This window comes from Protopterus annectens, chromosome 6.part0 (assembly GCF_019279795.1).
Source record: "Protopterus annectens isolate FY-2018-M chromosome 6.part0, PAN1.0, whole genome shotgun sequence".
Taxonomy (NCBI): Eukaryota; Metazoa; Chordata; order Ceratodontiformes; family Protopteridae; genus Protopterus; species Protopterus annectens.
This window is the reverse complement of record NC_056737.1, coordinates 359,596,260-359,610,369: the sequence shown is the minus strand read 5'-3', so window position 1 is coordinate 359,610,369 and position 14,110 is coordinate 359,596,260.

Genomic DNA, 14,110 nt, shown 5'->3' with positions numbered 1-14,110 from the left:
GGATAGCTGGAGAATTCATGAGCTGAAATGGTCAATGATCTTCTCATTGTTTTACTGAAGAGATTATTATGTATAGCATTGCTCTTCAATCTCCCACATCTCTGTTAGCAGGCAGTATATGTTAACACAACAAGACTTGTTGAACGTTTGGAGACAATAGACAGGTCAAAGAATGCAGACAACTGAATACATATTTTTATAGTCAAACAGATGAAAATTCATGATTACCAAGGATTGCTGTGTTTATTGTACATCTTAACTTTTACCAGTTTATATGATTTAAAGTAGATTATTTTTGAATAGTTGTGAAATTCCTGAGGTGCACTAAATTCAGACTTGACAACAGTAGGAAGACGACAGGCCATCTTTCACATACTGAAACTGTGCATTTTTTATTTCTTATTTAATTACCAAACTGTTTCTTTACTTTGTAGGTAGGCTGGCTGTCAGGCCCTTATCAGTCATGACTCAGGGTTGTAGATAGCTATTTTACACCTGGGGCCATCCCCCTGATATGGTTTCCCCCTAAATTAAAGTTGAGGAGCAATAAATAAATAAATAAGGAAAGAAAGAAAGTTCCTCTTCTCTGACTTGAGTAACAAAAGAAACAAAAGGCTCTTTTCTCCTTTTAAAGTGTTAGCAAGCTATTTAATCTGCTCCTACAGTTTATACCACACACTGAGCACTACAGTGCTTCAGTTCTGACTGTAAACACCAGTAATGCACTGAAAATCGAGCAGGATTGATGATCACTCCCAAACACTCTGTGCCAGGGCGGATACTCCCTTTGCTCCACCCTAGCTGCATCTTTGCCATGACACTCACTGATGAGCACAGATAGAACAGCTCAACAATTTTACATTATTTGCAAGATGAAATTGACAAATAGCAATAGAAATCAGCTGTGATTAATTTTATATTATTCTAGTAAAAACAATACACACATAAATATTTATGTATATACACACACACACACACACACACACACACACACACACACACACACACACACACACACACACACACTACATTTTGAGTGTTGATTTATTTGACAGAGTATAGTGCAGTATAGTGTGTGGCAATGACAGAGTGAATATGCTGTTTTAAGCAATTTTATTTTTTGCTGACAAAGGTACATGTGTGTTTATTAGGGGTGTTGGTGTGTGTAAGTGCATGACTATGTGTGAATTAGCATTTGAGTAAGGGCTATGTAAGGGGCTAGATGTAATATTGTATGTGTGTGTGTGTGTGTGTGTGTGTGTGTGTGTGTGTGTGTGTGTGTGTATGTATGCTGAGTGTCCGAAATGTCATGTGTAGTGATAGTATTACGAAAAGGGTTTTTCCTAAGGTATGGTATACAATTAGGGTTGGGGTATCTCAGTATCCATACATGGCTATTAAGATGTAATTTAATAGTAATGTATAATATCATTCACAGTCTAGAGGTAAGAGCATTATATGGTAAGAATGAACTCTAAAAAACATATAATACTTGAACAAGTATGGTTCACTTAAGGATTGTGCTCAGGTAATGCAAACTCTGATTTCTTCTCCCACTCGGAAAAAAAAGTTATAGAATAGATTATCTCTGCATATGAGAAAAATGTCTATGCTGACATAACTGAAGGGAAATAAAACAGCTTTTTTTGGGTGATCAAAAATGTTTGCAGTTTAGTTCAGGGTACAAGCATTTCTTCTTCTCTCACTAAGAATTAGTCTCATCAGACAGTAACTGCTGATCATTGAGCTATAAGACACAACATTTTTTACAGGGAGACAGTTCCTATGCCCTCCTTCTGTGGGCTTCCTTGGCCACCATACTCCCGACCCTTACTTGTATATATTACCTCTGAGGGCAAGCCATCTCAGAGACTACAACATTTTTATTTTGTGGAGTACAACAAATGTGTGCCAAAGTTGCTTATACTCCCATACCAAAGCACCGCAAGTTTGGAGATGCAAAAATTAAGTACATGGAAATAACCAGCATATTCCATCACAAGGGGTGAGGTGCAGGAACATTTAACCCCCCTGCAAGAATACCTACCAACCCCCCTGCAAGAACACCTACCATTCTGCTACCATTATTACAAAACTGCACATTAAGTAACCACATAACTTTCAATTTCTTTGGTGGCACTCAGCAGATTTAATGTACTTCACTTTCACTCTTCAGATTTTAATCAACTCTGAGTCTGATCCACTTTCTTCATCAATCTGCAGTAAGACATATACATTTTCTTGATAATTTGAAGAATTTATGTCCATTGCATGCTTCTGCACCTGTGGCTTCCATTTGGAATCTGAAATGCACTTGTAGTCTCCAAATCTTTTTTTCAGGATGTGACATTTGGCACCATGGCATACAGTCCTTTTGTCCTCATTGGACCTCCAGTCCAGGGGTCACTAATTAGATCCTGTTCTGGCTTTAGCAGTGTAGCTTGGAACAAAATTGTATGCCAGCAGGCTGTTCAAACCTTCATTTATTTATATTCGTTTTTACAAATGTTGCATTCTTATATTCATGCTGTCATATCTTTGTTAAGCTGCTTACCTAATATTAGCACAAAGTCATAGTCTTAGAGTCATAGTCATAGATTAGTACTAGGCTAACTGCCCTGTGGGCCATTTTAAGCCTAGCCAATTACCCCATGTTAGAATCAAACCCTGTACCTTGTGTCTGTAAGTTCTGGACTGAATGAGTCATTGCATTGCCTATAACAATCATTACTTAGCCGTTAGAGCTGGGGGGGTTTGTTCCTGAGAAAGGATTTAATGACCTGACTTATAATAGAAACACTGTGAATGATGAGTTAATATTCCTACTACTAGGTAAAAAAAATAAACTGAGTAATAATATGGGCATTCTGGTGAGGAGGTGTATTAAACAGAAATGGTTTCTAAGTAATCACAAATCATTTTCTTAACAGATTGTTGGTTAACAATTATTTCTCCTACTTCTTGGCCATTTTTTCATCACACATCTGACTCGGGTTACATTTTCTAAGTTGTTGTATGACAAAAGGCTTTAGTATCTATATAAACACAAATATTATACTGTTTTAGTACTAAGTGTACTAATATTTTTGTACTCTCATACAAGGGCTTTCCTAAGTATAGTTTACTAGCTCAAAAGAGCAGTCCTGTTTAACAAAGCTAACTAACTAACTAACTAACTAACTAACTAACTAACTAACTAACTAACTAAACGTTTGCCACTTAGGATCATGTACAGAAAAAGTTGCCATTATTTTACTATTTTTCTGTCCATTGTGATATTTTTATTATTTATGGTTAACAGTTAAGTACTTGAACTCATTTTCTGAGTTAATTGTATTGTTTTTCTGAATAGACTTATGGGCTGCAGCAATTTTATTATGACCTGTTAAAGACAATTTAATAGAATCTCAAAGCTGACAGAAGCATTAAAACTGATTTGAAATTAATTCATATAATTCCTGAATTGTCTATATTAGCTTATTCCAGATCTCAGGTCAGTTGTTTAATGTATTTACATCCAGTTCAGTATTAGAAGTAAGTTGTTTGACCTCAGTGATTAATGTTTTGTGTCCCTTAATAAAACAGGAAACACACAGTTTGAATCTTATTTCTTTCAAAGACATTTTACTGAGCTTCATTCATCTGTTTGCCATCCTGCCGAATGGAACTGTTCCTCATATCCTATTTCTTCAGGAAGTCAGTTTTATGTTTGTGTGTGTGTGTGTTTTGGGGGGTGATTGGGGGGACTACTTCAGAATGTGGAAGTAAGGCCTTTTTAGTTGATTTATTATAACCAAAACCTTGTTAACATTTCATGTGATCCCCATGCCTGGTAACATTTCTAAGTACTCTTGTATGTGCTTATTGTCTTATTTTTATAGTGGCTTTTCTTCCTGCAGACTCCTTAGCCTTTGAGATTTTTTTTTATTTTTTATTTCATTTTTAACAGCTACTCAAACATTATTAACTGTTTATGTGGTTGTGCCAGAGTTCCCGCTTCCCACAGAATACACTACTCACAACAGTCCCCTTATTAGATAATAATTCCATATCCTTCAAAGTGGTTATTATATGTCTCATTTGTGTAAGACTGGAATTTTCTTTCTTCTTCCACAGTCTGGACATAGCTTTCCTGGCTACTATCACTATCAGTGAGATTAGAGCTTTTACTGTCTTTTGCTATTTTACACTAACAGGATTTGAGTTTGCTTTGCTGCAGAGAAGGAGAGAAAATCACATTACCACAATGTTGATTGATTTTCTTCATACATGGGTATGTGACCTAGTAGTAATTTTATATATAAATATGTATATATATATATATATATATATATAGAGAGAGAGAGAGAGAGGTAGGCGTATGTGAGGTGCAGGGAGGTTTGGCCATGGTAAAAAGCAGAGTATTCACTTTTTTTATTAATTTCTGCTCTGTTTTTAATGTTGTTGTTTCGGTAGGTTTTTTTATTGCGTTATTGCAATTGTCTGCTACATGACTTGATGTGGGGTGGTTGGTCGACAGGTTGGTTTTAGTTAGCTGGTACTTAGAAAAGATGGAGTTTATGAGGCTGAAATGGGTTTGCTTCAGCCTTCTCAAGGCTGATGGGGCTCTAATCTTACACTGCAAAGAGCCATAGATATAACTTTAGGGATATAGTCTTATACAAGACATGCTTCAATTGGACACTGATTAGAGACCATCCACTAGTTATTGAGGGGCAGCTCCATACTGTATGCAACTGGTCTTTATCCTCTGCCTGGCATTGTCACCACTTGGGCAGGGTAAAAGGGCCAATTGATTTAATTTAGCTGGTAAGCCATGTGGTTTTTGTCATGCCTTCAGGAATTACATGCTCAGCTTAGGGTTCTTAAACCTTATCTTGATTCTGAAACCAGTGTCGATTCTTTGGAAACTGGGCAATATTCCTGAGACTGTTAATGAGAAGCATCATATGAAAGAATATTTATAAGAGGTACACATGGAAGAGGATCCTCAATTCTGAGCTATTTAATAAACATATATAGCTTATTCCATGTCCTACTATACATGTAACTACTGTGGGGTAAAAGGGGCAGCTGCCATGGGCAGTAAAGGGGGCAGCTGCCATGGGCAGAAGCTGTTAGAAGATGCAGTCAGCACTGTAGACGAGGTGCCAGTCTGTCCCAACAAGCAGTCTTTATAACCATTTAAGCAGCCATAATGCCAATCATGACTGCTTAAATGCTGTTCATTCAGTCAAGGATATGATTTGTTTATGGGACATGAGTGCTGTACTGCCCTTGCAACTGCAAAGCTGAAGCCAGTACCTGCAATCATTTAAACAGCCATGATTGAGATTATGGATGCTTAAAGTATTTCAAAGACTGCTAATATTTGTGTGTGTGTGTGTGTGTGTGTGTGTGTGTGTGTGTGTGTGTGTGTGTGTGTGTGTGTGTGTGTGTGTGTGCGTGTGCGTGTGTGCGTGTGTGTGTGTGTGTGTGTGTGTGTGTGTGTGTTAGGAATTGTTGCAAACAGCTATTATGACTCTTCTGAAAGGCGTTTCAAGGTACCAAAGATAGAAGGCAATTGTGTAGAATAGAGCTTTTTGCTTGCAGAGGAGTTTTTTTCTTTTTGCTCTCAACTTTGGTTTCGGGTCACCAGTCGGGCATTGTTCAAGGTTCTAGCTTACCTAACTACAGTTAACAATACTTTTTTGGGTATTAGCAGTATATGTTCTTTAGGCTTGCTGATTCTATAAATGATTGTCTCCCAAAAGAAGTTTCCAGTACTGGAAATGTGGAAATGCATACTGATCTACAAGTTTGTGAAACACCCTAGTCAGACTGTGTTGGGAATAACTTGGTCAGCAAAAAACGTTTTACCTGTTTTCAGTCTTACCGCCCTCATATGAGTTACACTTCACCAATTTTTATATCAAGAAATTAACAACAACAAAAATAATGTTTTTTTTGCAGGAGCTAAGCCCTCCTGTACCTATTGGAAGATTGTCCCTCCCACTCAATCGTCCTTGTATATACACCAATTCTATGATTACACAACAGTAGTGAAAAGTGAAAAAAAAAACAACTAAATGCACTGCCACCTTACAGAATACAAGTGAACTTAGATTTAAATCCCACAATCAAAAGAAACTGGAAAAAACTCTCTTGCCCAAACTACACTCATCGGGGTATAAGATAACAGTAAAAAATATATTATTTTGTCAGCCCAGGACTGTACCTTTCTTGCTATGTTTTACTTAGAAGGGATATGATCCACAGAGATAAAAGAAAAAAATTATGTAGATGCCACAAGGTTAACCACTCTAAAATTTCTTGGCAGTGGGAAACCAGTGTTTGCTAAGGAATAGCTGGATATGTCAAAGAGTTTCAGTAGCCCAGGGTTCATTGCCCATTCCAGATGAATTTTTTAATTCATATCCTGCTGTTTTCCAGCTACTACATTATGCTACATTCAGGGAGACAGATGAGCAACTCGTTATGCTTTGGCAGAGCAATCATTTCAACTGACAAAGTCATTTTGATATATGAAGTTTGACATGGTCATACCTACTAAAACTGTTCTCTGTGTGTAGTTCTCCTTGGATAAAAACAAAGGGGGGGGGGCAGAAGCAGCCTGTTTACAGCCGCATTGGCCTGCATTCCAGTATGTACCACCAATATTATATTTATTTAATACTGAGGAGGGGCTAAAGACAACCGGTCTTTATGGTTTTGGACCATAAGTACTTCCAGTCTAGGATACCGAAAACCATTTTAGTGTGTATGAATACTGTCATAACTGTTTCTGACATCATATGGACGATAGTAATAATAACAAAGATCATTCTGAGCTGATCTTCTTCCTACCTTCCCTTATCAAGACCAATCTGGTCACTTTAAGTAAAGTTCAGGGGACTCTTTTTGACTGTAAAGCTAATGATTTAGCCTAAAAACAGGTTAGATGTGCCTATGGTTGTCCTGGACATCAGTGGGTTTATCAGGTTTTGTTTTGCTATTCAAGTAATTCTGCATATAAATACCAAACAAAACAACAAAATTAAGGATCAGAAGAAGTTCAAGTATGCTAGGTTATAGTGTATATAAAGACTGAATAAAAACAACAAAACTAAACGCTCTGACAGGTGTGGACATATTAAGTAATGCTGTATACAAATGCCTACTGAAATCAACAAAACTAAAGCCTTAGGGTGGTGCAGGCATGTTAAGTAATGTTGTAGGTAAATAAAGACAGAAATAAATCCCAACACACAATGTGTTGGGATTTATTTCTGTCTTTATTTGTACATTAAAAACTTTGATCCTGACATCCGTGGCTCTGGCAGTTTGGTACTTTACTTAGTTTATTGTTTTTTTGGTACCAAAATTCGTTTTGTATTTCGCTGTATACAAAAGCCTACTGAAATCAACAAAACTAAAGCCTTAGGGTGGTGCAGACATGTTAAGTAATGGTGTAGGTAAATACCAAACACAATCAACAAAATCTGTAGGATCAGGGCAGGTACAGGCACACTAAGTAAAATGAGAGAACATGTCAAATGTAACATACACAGCAAGCTTCAAAAATAACATTTCTGAGCATCATGCTTAGTAACTAATGGACATTATTGTTTTATTTGCAAATAACCAAAAATACATTCTAATAAGAATACATATGCTACACTGCCATTCCAGTACAAGTCAAACACTTTACTTCTGTTTTGTTATGTTTGAAAATACTGAATACAGGTAATATTTTTATAGCTGTACTTTAAGGCTTTAGCATTCCCACCATATTTCATTCATGTGCATACATATATGTGCTAGATTAACTCACAATAAATGTTTCTTGTGCTTTCAGACTATAAATGATAAGTTACATTTTTAAAAGTCTATACATAAGAATACATTAAAGGTGCCATTTAAGAAAAATGGCTTTTGGTTCCAATTTGTAACCTGTGTTTAGTATAAGATGAAACATTGATACAGCTTTTTAATGAGCCATATACTGAATCATTCATTCAGTCATTCCTTTTATGACAATCAATGTATATTTTTTTGCAAAACACACTTGAACGTGCACTCTCAAAGGTGCACACCTGCAAGCAGAGACACACACACACACACACACACACACACACACACACACACACACACACACACACACACACACACACACACACACACACAAAACACTTGTACAGCAATATGCATCTTAAAGGTTTGCAAGTTCACCTATTGATGAGTCTTTGATATGTGAGAAAAAGCAGGGTCCCTAACAAAAACCTATATGGACTCTGAATGGATATACAGACTCTGTACAGAAGGCACGACCACTATGAAATGAATAAGGATACCTCGGCTCTAAAACAATAATTCTTGCATTGCTATTCTATGCCAAGTAATGAAATAAGAATAATGCAAATACCGAGGCAACAGAATAGCAATCATGGATCTGATGAGTGCAGATGAATGAAAGACATTTCATGGCATCCGGTATACTGAAAGCTGCTCTTCCTGAATGGTGGTATTGGTCATAATTGCTGATCTCAGAACAGCACTGTGTGACAGTTTGCTGCTGAGTATGAGCTCATGTAAACACAGAAAATGGGAAATAGGTTATAACATTCTATCAACTGTTTCCCATTCTTCATGTTTGTGCAATATCAGTATTAACATACATAAGAAACCGAGGATATGGGGGTGTGCAAAAAAGAGCAGAACAGGTTTTGGGCAATATGTGTGGCTAGCTAATAAGTGTCTGTTTTGGTCTGCATGACCTTTTCTGGTGGGTCAGTTGCCAGGATTTGTGATGTATGTGGTTTTCTAGTTGTCAGAGTGCAGTGTATTAAAATCTATTTGTCCTTAGGTGAGGTGTCCTTGATCCTTTATTTAAGTGTAACCAAAAGTACACTGCATGAAATACCCCTGCATACAACTTTACCTTAATCCTTTTGTTGATCTAAGATAAAGCTGCTAGACATATGATTATAGTGTGGTGGTTTCCGGAGCTGTTCAGCATAGTGAGTGCATGGTGCAATGAGTTGTTACCTTTATGACATATCCCCTCAGTCACCTTCCTTTCTCTTTGATGAGACAGTCCACTATCACAGACAGGGGCAATCACAGCTGTTTAAGGATTAGCAATGCTTGCTGTGATAAGCTGTAGTACAAAGCAAAGAAAGTAATTAATACATGCGCACTGAGCAGAACCTATTCCAACCACTGAAGCCTCCTCTCTAAAACAGGATAACCAAAAACAAAGTAATGAATAAAGTAAAATAGTACTGTTGGTGTCCACCTGCATTGATTTATTTTTGTCCTGAGTTTAATATACTCATCCAACCAAAGTGAAGAAGTGGGACAAAGAAAAACATTACCATTTTATTGGAACACTCAATTCTAATTTGTCTCGTTTAATGGTAGCCAATGTATGTGTTGTGTTATTACAGATGACTTTTAATTTTTTGTAAAGTGTTTTATTTTAAATTTGTTAAGCTCGAGAAAGAAAGTAAAGGCAATCTGTCTATTTGTAGATAGAGAGAGATACAGACATTTATATATATGGACAATTTTGTGCAGCCTAGTCAGTAGTGTTTTGGGGAGGTAGAAGAACTGATGAACACTGTGAAACCTACACAGACAACATAAGGACATGCAGACTCCATGATCATGACTGGAGCTAAAGACTGAACTGCAGATTTCAGTTATGGTTTAGAAACCTTAGTCATACGATTGTGATAAGAATGGGCTAGATATTTTATAATCTGAGGTATTATTTTACTTTGTGCTCTACATAACTAATTTTAAAGGCTATAATCTGTGGAAACTATTTTTATCTTTAAATATTTCCTCTGCGCGGACCTGAGAAAGATGCATGTGAAATTAGTGTTCCTGAAAAGCAATTCTGTTTGATCTGTTTAACTTGTATGTAATATCAGTGTTTTTTTTCCAATCCAGTATTCGAATTGGGGATAAGCATATTTTTCAATGAGCATCCTGTTCTAATGTTTTCCATCATCTTAATATTCATTAGCACTCTTTGAGGTAAAGACCGCAGCCATTATGCCCACCTCTCATAGCTCAACATTTGTAAATATGTTTTTTGGCATTTCTGTTTTCCTCCTAGCCTTCAGCCTGTTGGATGCTCTCATTTCTCCAGTAAAACATGAGGTAGCCTGTTTACTTTCTTGAAAACAGAAAATTATGGGTACCAAGTAATTGTAGATGTAGGTTGAGAAAATATAAATACTGTAACCTATGGGCTTTTGCATGCATGCCCCACTGTAGATATCCTCTGTTCACTGATCCTGCCTACAGAAGCATATTGAAATCCAGCTGAGGTTTGGAAGGCAGTGCAGAAAATGCTCACATCCTTCTCCAAAGCCAAGGGGAGTGCTTTTTCACTCCTCCCCATTTCCTAATTGATGAGCTCAAAATGAACGTACCTTTTCAGCAGTTCAGGGCTTGAAGATAAATGTAATATTCATCTGTGTAGTTTGCAACCATTGCACACATGACTTTCATGCACCTGTCTGCTGCATATCTACCCATTACGACTGTGCACCAGTCCATTGCAGACTTCGCCATGTTTCACACCTCCCTTATGTACCTGTCTGCCTTAAATGTTTGCACCATGTACCTGTCCATTGCACACTTGCCCATTGTGTGCTTATCAGACATTTACTTCTCCATCATGCAGCTTTTTGTCTCACACCTGGACATCACATGCCTACCCATCATACAGTTTTCCATCATGCATCTATCAGTCCTGCACATGTCCATTTCATATCTATCATGTACTTGAATAATATATCTGTTCATCACATACATGCTCATCATACAGCCACCTGTAATGCACATATCAGTCATGAATCTATCCATTGTGCACCTGTCTATCTCAAACATCCATCCTGTGCTTATCAGTATGAACCTATCGATCCTGCAGTTATCCCTTGCACACACAAGTGAACCATGCACCTTTTCACTGTACACCTTCCAATGATGTACCTTTCCTGTGCACTGTTCTCTTCTGCTCTGCTGTCCATCATGTACATGTCCATATCACACCAGTGCATCACGTGGTTAGTGCATTGTGCAAGTATCACACACTTGTTCATCATGTACATGTCCATCTCACACCAGTGCATCACGTGGATAGTGCATTGTGCAAGTATCACACACTTGTCCATCATGTACATGTCCATCTCACACCAGTGCATCACGTGGTTAGTGCATTGTGCAAGTATCACACACTTGTCCATCATGTACTTGCTGACTCCAGAATTGCCCACCATATGTCTTTCCATCATGTGCCTGTCTTTTATGCAACCACCCACCAGACACCTGTCCATCACAGAACTGTCCATCATGCAGAAGTGGCCTCCTTGTAGTGGCATTATCAAGAATGGACTGTATTGAGGCTGCATTAAATTCCTTGAGTATGTTACAGCAGTTGTATTCATAGATTTCATAGAAAAGAACCAAAACAAATGTAAATTTCTAATACAATGATCAAATAAGCAGTCATTTACAGAGGAAGAAACACAGGCAGGCAATTTATCTGAACTGTGAAATATGAAATCAGTTTTCACAATAACTCAAAGACACCAATTTAGTGATTATTAGTGGCGACCTGGTCCTTAATAGCCCTACAACAAGAGGTTTCCACTCCTGTCTTATGTGCACTAAACAAGTACATATTGTGGGATAAGATCTTTACATCAATACCTTCTCCAGAATTAACAGTTCAGCAGTGTTGCCACTGGGTAGCTTCTCGGTGGTTGCATACCTGGGGGGAGGGATATGTTCCCCATTTCCCATGGCTTTGTGACTATGGAGTTACTAAGTGTGAGTAGAAGGGGGTTTAGTGGTATAACCCCATACAGGACGGCATGTGGATTTACCCCACTGCAACAGTATACTGTAGTTTTTTCTTTATTTTTTTCAACTTTTTCTTCATGTTTTACTATATTTAGTTTGTGTTTGTGTATGCGTGTGTGAGGGGAGGGTTGCTGGCTATATGTTTTCTTACCTGTAAAGCTGGCTTTTGCTGTATTAGACTTTTTGGGGAAAATTGGGATTTGAAATGTGGCATTTGATGGTATATCTGAGGGTAACCATTTGAAAAGAATGCTGAGTCCCATAATGTGGTGACTGAATGGCCAAAAATCCAGACTTACGTATACCAAGTCTGGGACTGTCTTTTCTCAGAATATTTCTCTTTTTTCTGAGGTATGGAGATCTCAAAGTTGTATACATAAGATCTGGGTGGAGGGGATATCCAATCCCACAATGAGATATGGTTGAATTTATATAATGTCCATTCCAGAACATATTAGTGGAGTTACAAGCTTTAATAAGTGACATTGCTTTTTCTTAGAATCACTTACTTGTGATTTTTTAATAATTAGTTAACCAGGTAACTGAAGTGATATTTGCAGATTGTCGTCAGCTAAGATGAGTGCTGTAAGGATAAGAAAATATGATGCACATGGATAGTTTAGAACAGTCAACCAGCATGGCTTAGACTTTGGGAGGTTGAAATGTATATTTCTGGAAGAAAAACAATATGGACGTGGTGACAACATATAAACGTTTCAAAGACAGCAACTGGAAGTCAGCATCAAACTAACTGCCTGCTTTTAACTGAACAAATAGTGAAACATTTTATGCCACTTTTAGATATCTGATAATTCATTATTTTTCCAGTACTGATTCCAAATGGCTGCAGAAGGTGGGGAGGGTAAGTTCTTGGTTCATGTTTCAGGAACACTGCTGATTGACTCAGTGGACAAAAATATATTCTGGATGGGGGTACTGGCACATTTTAGGTAATGTCATTGTTCTCTGAATCTCAATGATCAGTGTTTGGACAGATAATAAAACTATGATTGGTAACATTGCAGTGTTTTTGTTTTCTTGTTTTAACTTTCTACATCAAAGCAGGGGACTGCAGAGGCATATTTGTTTGTCTTCATTTTTATTTAAAAGTAATTTATATGTTTTGAAATTAAGGTAGAAGTGCTCATAGTAACAACTATGTTTGTGGCATGGTGGTGCTAGAATATTGTTTCCGAGACTAAAATATTAACATACTTCTAGATTTTTACAATATTCCTAACATACTTCATACACCTTTGTATTCACTTTTTTGCTATACTGTTTAAAAGCTAATTTTAACACAGTGTTTTTTAACAAATTTCAAACAGAAAATGCATATCAACACAAGGCAAGATCAACATATCTTAGTAAATCGACAATAGGAAACATTCACTTATTTTTTTCCGACCTGCCCAATGGCTCTGTTATCTTCACCTGTTTATATGTTCCATTAAGGAGCATGAGCCAAATATCCCTGGGCTAGGCAAGATTACTATGACTAATTCCGGTCTGCTATGTTGAGAGTCAGGTGGTAGGGAGCTGGCCAGCTCTACGGTCTTTTAATGTTGAAAGCCGTGGGAAGTTTGACCCCATATACAAGCTTCCCCAGAAAGTGTACTTGCAAATGGGAAGCATTTGCTTAGTAGGGTTGTGCTCCATGGGTGTAACATCCAGTGCGCCCTCTAAGTGTCACCGAAGCAGTAAACCAGAGCCACTTCTCTCCCCTGAGGATGGGAAAGATGTCAGGAGCTTCTCAGCCCCATCCTCCCCACCCTGGCCCCTTTAGTGGCATAAATATTTGTCAAATGTGGGATGTCTGAGCACCATAAACCAATAATTGTAGTCAGGGATTCAACCTTGTACAGCAGAGAGCTGGTCTATGAACATACTCTCTGTATAATAGGTTTCAGTTCATAAGTAAACAAATATAGCAGTGTATATTGAATTAAACTTATTAATAACCTTCTGACTCTCTCCAGTTCAATCCTCAGCTGGGGTGCCTTCTGTGTGGTGTCTGCATGTCCTCCTTGTGGTCATGTGGGTTTCTTCCGGGTGCTCCGGTTTCCTCCCAAATCCCAAGGACATGCCGTAGGTGGATTGCACACACTAAATTGGCCCTAGGTGTGAGTACATGCATATGTGTGCCTTCTGCGGAAGGTTGGGTGCCGGGCTGGCAACTCAACACTGTAAAAACTTCACTGTCAATCATGAACAGACGGGTGATCCGCTGTGGTGACCCCTAACTGGGAAA